At 39.2% G+C, this 9,359-nt stretch overlaps 1 long non-coding RNA gene across 1 annotated transcript; it reads left to right on the top strand.

The window, feature by feature from the left end:
- LOC109125641 lies at positions 3,052-6,289 on the top strand. The gene is made up of 5 exons (XR_002032746.1): positions 3,052-3,523; positions 3,652-3,819; positions 3,888-5,116; positions 5,267-5,319; positions 5,790-6,289. It is a non-coding gene; the product is annotated as an uncharacterized LOC109125641 (long non-coding RNA).

Genomic DNA, 9,359 nt, shown 5'->3' with positions numbered 1-9,359 from the left:
TTTTTTTTTTTTTTTTTTTTTGTACAAATTTTAATGGTTTTGAGGCCCATTACGAATTAAAGCACAAGACAGCGAAAGTCCATTATAGTAGGAAAGTCTGAAGGATTTTGGTCAGCCACTTGCTTAATCTCTCATTCTGCTTGATTGATAACATAATTACAACAACATATTTATAGTGTTTGAGTTTAAACCTACTTAAACAGTACACAACATTAGTTCACTTACATAATGGCTTTTGTAAACCTTAATCAACATAACCCAATTAGTTGGGCTTTGACACACTTCTTGTCCAGTTGGCCTATTACCTTCTTCGACAACACTAAACGTAAGACTTTCTCTTCTCCTTTGACTCTTCATGTACTCAACAATTCTTCTTCTTCTTTTTTTTCCTTCTGCAACTTCTTAGTCTGACTCTCTTCTTCTTGGACTGGATTCTGATAAACTTGATGTGTTGTTAGCTTGTGTCAAGAGGAAGACGCGGGCTCGTGTAGGACAAAGGAAGGTGACGCCTGAAAGTGGCTAAAGAAGGTCGATGGGCATTAAAGAGAAGACTCTTTACAAGCCAGAGTCTTTCATCTTACTTATATCTATTATTAATAAGCGTGTTGTAGTTTCTTAAATTGTTGTATCGTTGATTGTCATGGTTGTGTCGTTTATAATTAGGGTTGTTGGAGTACATGTAGTTCTTTGATGGAACAACAATATTTGGGGATATGTTCCAATTTAGGGTTTGTTATCAAAACATTAAATCAACTTTCCTAATTCTCTCTAAACAGTTTTTTCTCTTCTCTTATCAAAATCTATTCTTTCTTTCTCAACTCTGTTCCTCTGATTTCTTTTCCCATTTTGTTACATTCCTTAATAAGCTCCTTTTGGTCCTTATCAATTGGTTCTTTTACTGAGAGCTGAATGTTGCCATGGCTCTGCATACGACTCAAGCTGTTAAGTCTATTCCTACTACTGTTGAGCTCAATGCAAGGTTGAACCAGGTGGTCGAGACGCTGACCGAGACCAACACCAGGATTAACAAACTGGTAGAGACCCTAGATATCAAGTTGTAGCAGTTCTTCGGAAAAATCTTCCACACCAAGGCTGCAGAACCTCCAACACCACCGGCTGCGACTGTGAGTCAGAACTCCTCGTCTCAAAACCGAGGCTGTGTCAGTTGGATGTCTGTGTCAAACCGCAAGCGCTGGTCAAGGCACTTGCAGACGGACTCCTGCCCTTACCCCCAATTGTGGTTCCGATACAAGCGATGGAATCGTCAAACGAATATGTTCTATTTAACCGGTCAAACCTTCAGATGCAAACTTTGGGGAGAAGTCTGGATCCACATGGAAGGCATTGGGAACCACCGGTTTTTGAAGGTCAAAACCCAGACGACTGGATCTTCAGGATGGAGAAATGTTTTTCCCAGAACCAGATCCCTAAGCACATGAAACTCGATGAAGCCTTGGTGTAGTTCGATGAAATGGTTATGGGGAAGGGAAGCTCGAGGTTCGTTTCTTGATTGGGATGATATTAAGATAAATTCTCATAATAGATATGCCCTAGTCATATTGGATCTATGGTTTGGCAGCTCATGATTCTCAAGCAACATTGAACAGTGGAAGAGTATAGTGAGTTGTTTGAGGATTTGATTGTGGAAGTTCCACAAATCTCGGATGATTTCTTGGAAGGGGTGTTCGTGAAGGAAATGAAACAGAGTCTACGGGAACATGTGATGCATACTCGGACCACAAGAATTGTTGAGATCAGTCAAGTTATAGAGGACTAAGAGAATGAGCGAGTAATGAATCAGTCAAGTTATTCTACACGGTCCTTTGGTAGAACCAATTCTGCACTGGCGTTCCACAGAACCTCTAACCACAGTCCTGTCAAAACTTCAGAGGTTGTTCCTGCCAGGAAGTCTTTTGATGGTGGACGGGAAACTTGGAAGGGCAAGCACCAATGCAGCGATTCAATGCGTGTTACACTTACGGAGACCGATACTATATGGGACATATATGCAAAACTCAAAAGCTCAAGTGTATGGAGTTAGGAGTGGGTAGTGAATCTAGTCAGATACTTGAGGTGGAAGATACGGATTTGGAGACTGGTGGTGAACAAGAGCCAAAGGTGGAAGCTCAAACATTGATGCATCTTTCCTTAAGATCAATGTCAGGCCTAACAACAGCAAAATCCATGCGCATGCGAGGACATATTGGAGATCAAGAGGTGATTGTTCTCATCGGCTCTGGGGCGACCAGCAACTTCATTTCTCCAGAGATAGCTCAATGTTGTTCACTTACCATATCAAAAACCCATGAATTTAGCGTGGCTGTAGAAAATAGACAAGTTATCACTGACCAAGGCAAGTGTAGTGGGGTGTAATTCCACGAATGCCACCTCTTAGTGGGCCCTTTATCTATTCCCAGTCCATAGGCCCACCTTCCTAAATGAGCCTCATGTCCTCTCACTATGCCGTGAGTCCATCCATAAGTGACTGTCAATTTGCTACGTCCGGGAGGCTTTAAAGACTTGTTTACCGTCCCTACAAACCATCACATGATCTTTCCCTGTGTTTTGTCCTCACTCGCATAGTTTCGACAGTCATTTCCCGGAAGGTCACCCATACTAAGATTACTCCAGCTCAAGCACACTTAACTCTGGAGTTCTCTCAAGATCCTTGACCGAAAAGATAAGTGTATTTTGGTGACATAGGTGGCCAAATCAATTCTTTTAAACCTCTCCGCAAACAGGGGTGTCACATGGGGTTACACTCACCATCCAACAAGTTGACTTACTCCAGGAATTCTTCTTATTTTCTCTTGGAACCAAAAATATAGTATTAGGGTATTCTTGGTTGCAGACTTTGGAAAATACACACGTAAATTGGGGTCTGCACACGCTGAAATTCAAGGTTTATGATGAGTGGGTTACATTGTTGGGTGATCCAGCACTATTGCATCAACAGATCTCCCTTCATTCCATGGAACGAATGGTGAAGAAAGGTGAAACCAATTACCTTCTGGAACTCTGCACTGTTCACAGAAATACATGACAACAATGAAGAGTCCACTTCCCCACATATCAAACAACTAATAAGAAGCTACAAGGAGGTTTTTTCAATTGCCACAAGGCTTACCACCTTCACGGAGCAGGGAACATGCCATCAATCTTCAACCAGGTATGGCCCCCATCACTTGCAAACTGTATCGATACTCTTACACTCAGAAGAACGATATGGTCAAACTATTAAAAGAGATGCTGGATGCTGAGATTATTCGTCCTAGTATCAGCCCTTTTTGCAGCCCAGTTCTATTGGTTAAAAAGAATTATGGAGGGTGGTGTTTTTGCATGGACTACAGGGCCTTGAACAAGGCAACAGTACTGGATCGTTATCCTATTCCAGTCATTGAAGAGTTCTTGGATGAGCTGAGTCGAGAAACAATCTTCTCTAAAATTGACCTCAAGTCTGGATATCACCAGATACGTATGCACACGACAGATGTGGAAAAAACGACATTTAGAACACATGAAGGTTAATATGAATTTTTGTTCATGCCTTTCAGGCTGACAAATGCTCCTGTTACTTTTCATTTTGTAATGAATGAGCTTTTTCGATCTTATCTACGCAAGTTTATCTTTGTTTTCTTTGGCGACGATCAGGTTTACAGCCCCACATAAGAGTCCCACATCGAACATCTGGAATTAGTTCTTAACATCTTGTTGCACAGTCAGTTCTATGCCAACGAGAAAATATGTTGCTTTGGGAGCTCCAAAATTGCATACTTGGGCCATGGAGCGTCAGCAGATCCAACAAAAGTGGCAACAATGGTGAGCTGGCTTCAACCGAGTAATATCACAGAATTATGTAGGTTTTTGGGTCTAACATGATATTGTAGGAGGTTCATGGCAGGGTATGGCAAGATAGCAAAGCCGTTAACTGAGCTCTTAAAGAAAGGTAAATTTGAATGTAATATGGCAACCATCTATGCATTTGAAAACTTGAAGCAAAGCGTTACACGGCTGCCAACTTTGTCACTACCCGATTTTGATGAACCTTTTATCATTGAAACGGATGCATCTGGTTCTGGAATTGGAGTAGTTCTGTCTCAAAGGAAAAATCCCATAACATTCATCAGTCAAGGGTTTTCAACCAAAGGGCGTGTGAAAAATGTTTATGAGTGGGAGTTGTTAGCCATAGTTTTTGCAGTGGACAAATGGAAGCATTAACTCATTGGGAATGCATAAAGTTGTGACTGAGTTTGGATTTTATTGAAGGATTACTCATCTCCAAAGGATTTGATGTAATCCTAGTCGTGGTGGATAGGCTCAACAAATATGGATATGTTTTGGCTCTCAAGCACCCATTCACTACGAGAATAGTATCAAAAGTTTTTATCAAGGTGATTGTTAGGATCCATGGCTTTCCTGAGATTGTGGTCTCTGATAGAGCTAAGATACTTGTTAGCAGTTTTTGGGATGATATTTTAGAGCTCATGGGACAGCGCTGCACAAGAGTACCACTTATCACCCCTAGACAGACGGACAAACAGAAGTGCTCAACAGGTGTTTAGAAACGTATTTCTGCTGTTTTGTTAATAGTAAACCAAAAACTTGAGCTCAATGGATGATGTGGGCAGAGTACTCATACAACACATCATACCATTCCACCATCCAGATGACTCCTTATCAAGCAATTTATGGTCGTGAACCTCCCAAGTTGATCAGGTTTGGGATTACTCCCACTGCCAATGCTCATGTGGAGGACTTACTACAGGAGAGAGATGATTTGGTGACAATGCTTTGAGAGAACTGCACGATGCACAAGCAAGGATGCAGAAGGCAGCGAACAAGCATAGGCGTGAGTTTGAGTTTAAGGTGGGTGATTGGGTCTAATTGAAGTTGTGTCATTACAGGCAAGTATCTATGGCTCAATGAAGAAACGAGAAGCTAGCCCCTAGATTCTTTGGACCCTACATGGTGACTAAGCGCATTGGTATTGTGGCTTACAAATTACAGCTCCCAAATTTCAATCTAGGGATTTGATCCCTTTTACTCCTTGATCTTCTTTGGTATCTCCCTTGTTCCATATAAAGGATTCAATTCATAACATCTGCAAAACTCAACAGTGAGTTCATTAGCTCCCTTATCTTTCCAAATTTTGTTGACCGTTTGAGTTTCGTCAAGATTGTCTCTTTATCCGGTTTGATTATCATCTCAAACAACTTTTGCTTCTTTCTGCTATTGACTGTGATTTGAGGGTTCTTCTTCTTTTCAGGTGATGGTATGCGTAATCTATATCTCCAGTCTAATCTTCAACGGGTTCCACTGGTGAGTTTTCTATCTCCCTCATCATCCCTATGCTCCATATCTTCTCAGATCCTTTTGGGTTTCATTGCTTTCTCGGGTTTGATTCCAATTTCAGATTTTCCCTTTTCCTCAATAATCTTTTCTAGTACCTGATGCTTCTTCCTCTGCATGAGACTGTTTGTTGTATAACCCAACTTGTCAATTTTTCCTTCACGAGAAGTTCCGTTTATTGCATGCTTGTAGCTTATTTATATCTTTCTCTCTCATCCCATTTTCTCTTAGAACTCGAGTATTCCTTATGTTTTCCCTTTGAATCTTTTCTTCTCCCGACTATTCCATTTTCCTTTTATTTTATTTACTTGATCCACTTCTCTTCCTTGTATGTACTTCTCCCCCATGAATTGTACCAGATTTTTGTCTCCTTTCTACAGCTTGACTTCTATCTCGAGTTTGTTGACCTTAACTGAACATTAACACTCTTCGTCATGTAGATGATCTTTTACATCATTTATGATGTGATCATGGATGGAGCTAAGGTGGAGGAGCTTGTAGCTGAGCTTGAACCTAAGGAATATGTATCTGAGCTTGAACCCGAGGAGCTTGTAGCTGAGGAACCATTACTTGTACCTAAAAGACCAAGGACTCGAGCGAAAGCTAAGCAGCTGAGGAATGCATTTAATGGGCTAATTCAGGAGCTTATGGCCAAAGAGAGCATGAGAAATTATATTGGGGATGATATCTATCAAATTCAGCCTACTTTGAGCCTAATTCAAGTCCAAGAAAGCCCAAAATAATGACTTTATTTTGTGGTCAAAGAGGAGTGACAAAAATAGAGTGATTCTCTTCACCTTGGGAAAGGAAACAGTAAGGGGGTGTTATTCAAGGAAAGATTTTAATGGATTTCAAAGTATTAGTAAATTTCAGAGTCCAATAGTTTTACAAATGCATTGAAGGTGGATTTGGATGTCATCATGATGGTTTTGAAAGTCATTACTAGTGGACTTTTTTAATTTTTGAAGGTAAATAAAAAGAGTATAACTTATACATAAATTATGTTGTGAACTAAAACCAAATTAAAATAACTAAATTATTAAATTTTATGTTACATCTAACCAAATTAAACAAGATTTCGTCACTTCGCAGCGCTTGGTGGTTCTCCATTTCCGTGTCAAAATCTTCTTAGGGTCAGTTTCGTTGCTGCGCAGTTTCTTCAACTTGAGGTAGTCTTCGTCGTCTTTGCTCTGATTATCATATATTGATCTTAATGTAGATTTTTTTTAAAGCTCATATTTAATGGTAAATTGATCCAGATCTTTCAGATTTTTTTTTTAGATTAAGGGAGAGAATTCTCACTTACCTGAAGAGGGACTGGTTAGATCGTCTTGCTTGAGAAGGATTGAAAACCTTTGTTAGAGAAGCTCTACCGAATTTAAATAGGTAGAACTGTCCAAGGTCGAGGTCGGCACTTTGTTAGAGAAGTACACTTGTTATATTCCAGATGATACGAAGCTTCCGTGAACGAATCTGATTCTTAGGTACTCATCGGAGAGAATATGGAATTGAATTTGATCTGGTCCTCTTTGGCTATAACTAGGTGGTGCTAAGTTGTAATCAATAATGAGTACGAAGAATAAGGGCTATCTAAATTTTCCCGATAGACCTGCCTCCTCTCCATTCGCATCTGCTCCGCCGCCAGGGATTCCTCCTCAGTCCGGTGGTCCACCCAATAGATCAGATGTGGTTGGCTTTAGACCTTTTCCCCCATCTGAGAGATGAAATACTTCAAAAATTGTTAGAATTGCGTTTGTTTGTGTTTTAGATGTAAAATGTATTAAAATCTAAAGTAAAACAAAATGGATTGGAAAGAGAATAACAACAATTTTCAAGTGCTTTAAAATCATCCAACAAATGTTTAATCCAATAACAGCAGATTTTATTGTATCTTTTAAAATACCTAATTGAATAACACTGGATTTTGAAATACCCCCAACTCCATTAAAATACAAGGTTGAATAACACCCCCTAAGAATTGGGTTTTCATTCACCTATATCTTTGTTGTCTTCTAGTTTCAATAATAATTATACTTGGTTTTGTTACCAAGTTTTTTTTCCTATATAAACTCATGTAATAGCAATGAAATAAACAACCAACTTTTTTATAAAACCTTTTCTTGTTTAAAGTAAGTCTCTTCTGTTCTTTGTGAACAAAACTGATTGCTTGGTGTGATTCCAACAATCAAAATCGACTACTTGGTGTGATTCCAACAATCAAAATCGACTACTTGGTGTGATTCCAACAATCAAAATCGACTACTTGGTGTGATTCCAACAATCAAAATCGACTACTTGGTGTGATTCCAACAATCAAAATCGACTACTTGGTGTGATTCCAACAATCAAAATCGACTACTTGGTGTGATTCCAACAATCAAAATCGACTACTTGGTGTGATTCCAACAATCAAAATCGACTACTTGGTGTGATTCCAACAATCAAAATCGACTACTTGGTGTGATTCCAACAGTCAAAACCGATCTTCTTGGTGCGAGGCTGAGAGATCCGATCTTTGTGGTGTGAGACTGAAAGATCAAACCGGTTTATCAAGAGACTTTCTGCAACTCTTGTGCGACTATTCGTTCCACCATCCTTATTCTTGAGGCTTCATTGTCTTTAGAATCAAGGTGTCTCTATCTACCAACTCAAAGGTGTCGATTCCTTGGGAGAATCATATCAATTTATGTCTCTGATCTCCTTCTTACTTTTTTTTCTCCAACACTCCAGGTTCTTCTTTGTTATTTCTCTCTTGGTTTCTTATATTTTTATCGACTTCACTTTGTTTTATTTCACTCAACCTCTGAACCTCTTCTCTCTGAATTGTCTTGTGAGGTGAGCATTTGGTTGAATCAAAGGGCTTCAAACTCCCTCTTACTAAAGTCCCTTTTCTCTCTCGTTTCAAAGGTAAATCTACCCCTCCTTTCTCAATATGTTTATGCTCATGTTTTGCGGTAGACCCTCCATTGTCTACTGCCATCAAACTTTTACTGCTTATTTTGTTCACTCCCTCGGAACTTGTACTCTCTTTTGTCGGCTTCATTATCGGGTTGTTTGATTTCAGCTGATCCTTGAATCTCTTTTCCACTCATTGTCTTACGAGGTGAACTTCCTCTGTAGTGCAAGTCTTGAAGCTCCCTCTTGTTAAAATCTTTGTTGTCCATTCACTTCAAAAGTAACCCTGCCTTCATCTTTTCAATTTGATGCTCGTTCTCTGAGAATCTTATCTTGTTTGTTATTACTTGAACTTGACAAATATTGGTGCATTCTAGTTTTGCGCTCACTGTCTTATAGGCCTTTCCCCCATTTGTTTTCGGTTTTTCTCATGCACCTTTTTAACGTCTCTGCCACCTGATTTTCTAACCAGCTTATGTTCCCTCTGAGGTAAGATTTCTTTTCTCTTCCTATGTTTTCTTTAATCATTACCTTGTGCATCTCAGTTTCATGACTTGTCTCATCAACTTTTCGATTAACAAACTCAGTTTCTCTCATTATAGTGACAACATTTCTCATTTTCTCGACTTCAAATTCATCGTCCTCTGTTGGATTAAATCCTTGTTGATCCTGAAACTTTGGTTTCACGCACTCTACCATCAAAAATTGATGCTTCTTTTTTTTTTGTTGCATGATTCTCCCTCTTGGATCTGTTTTGGTGAGTTGTTCATGACTTTTTTGCCTTTTTGTTTCAATGCATGTTTGTACCTTCTGTTTATCTCCTCCTTGAATTCCATGATGTCCTACACTCCCTCAGTTACACATCTTAGTGATTGTTCTTTGCTATTATCTTGCAACTTTACAGATTCTATCTTCTCTTGTGATGTCTCTTCTTGTTTTTTTTACTTTTCATCCTTTGAAACTTGACAGATACCCTTCATCTATCATGAATGCTTTAGCTATTTTTTCCCTGCTTGATCCTTGATTTTGCACCCTGATATGTTGAACATAATCCCATAGCCATTAATCGTTAATTTAAGAACACTTAGATAGTTGTACTTCAGACTAGGAACAAA

Source organism: Camelina sativa, chromosome 7, assembly GCF_000633955.1.
Source record: "Camelina sativa cultivar DH55 chromosome 7, Cs, whole genome shotgun sequence".
Lineage (NCBI taxonomy): Eukaryota > Viridiplantae > Streptophyta > Magnoliopsida > Brassicales > Brassicaceae > Camelina > Camelina sativa.
Note: the sequence above shows the minus strand (reverse complement) of the source record. Positions and strands in the feature narration are given on the sequence as shown.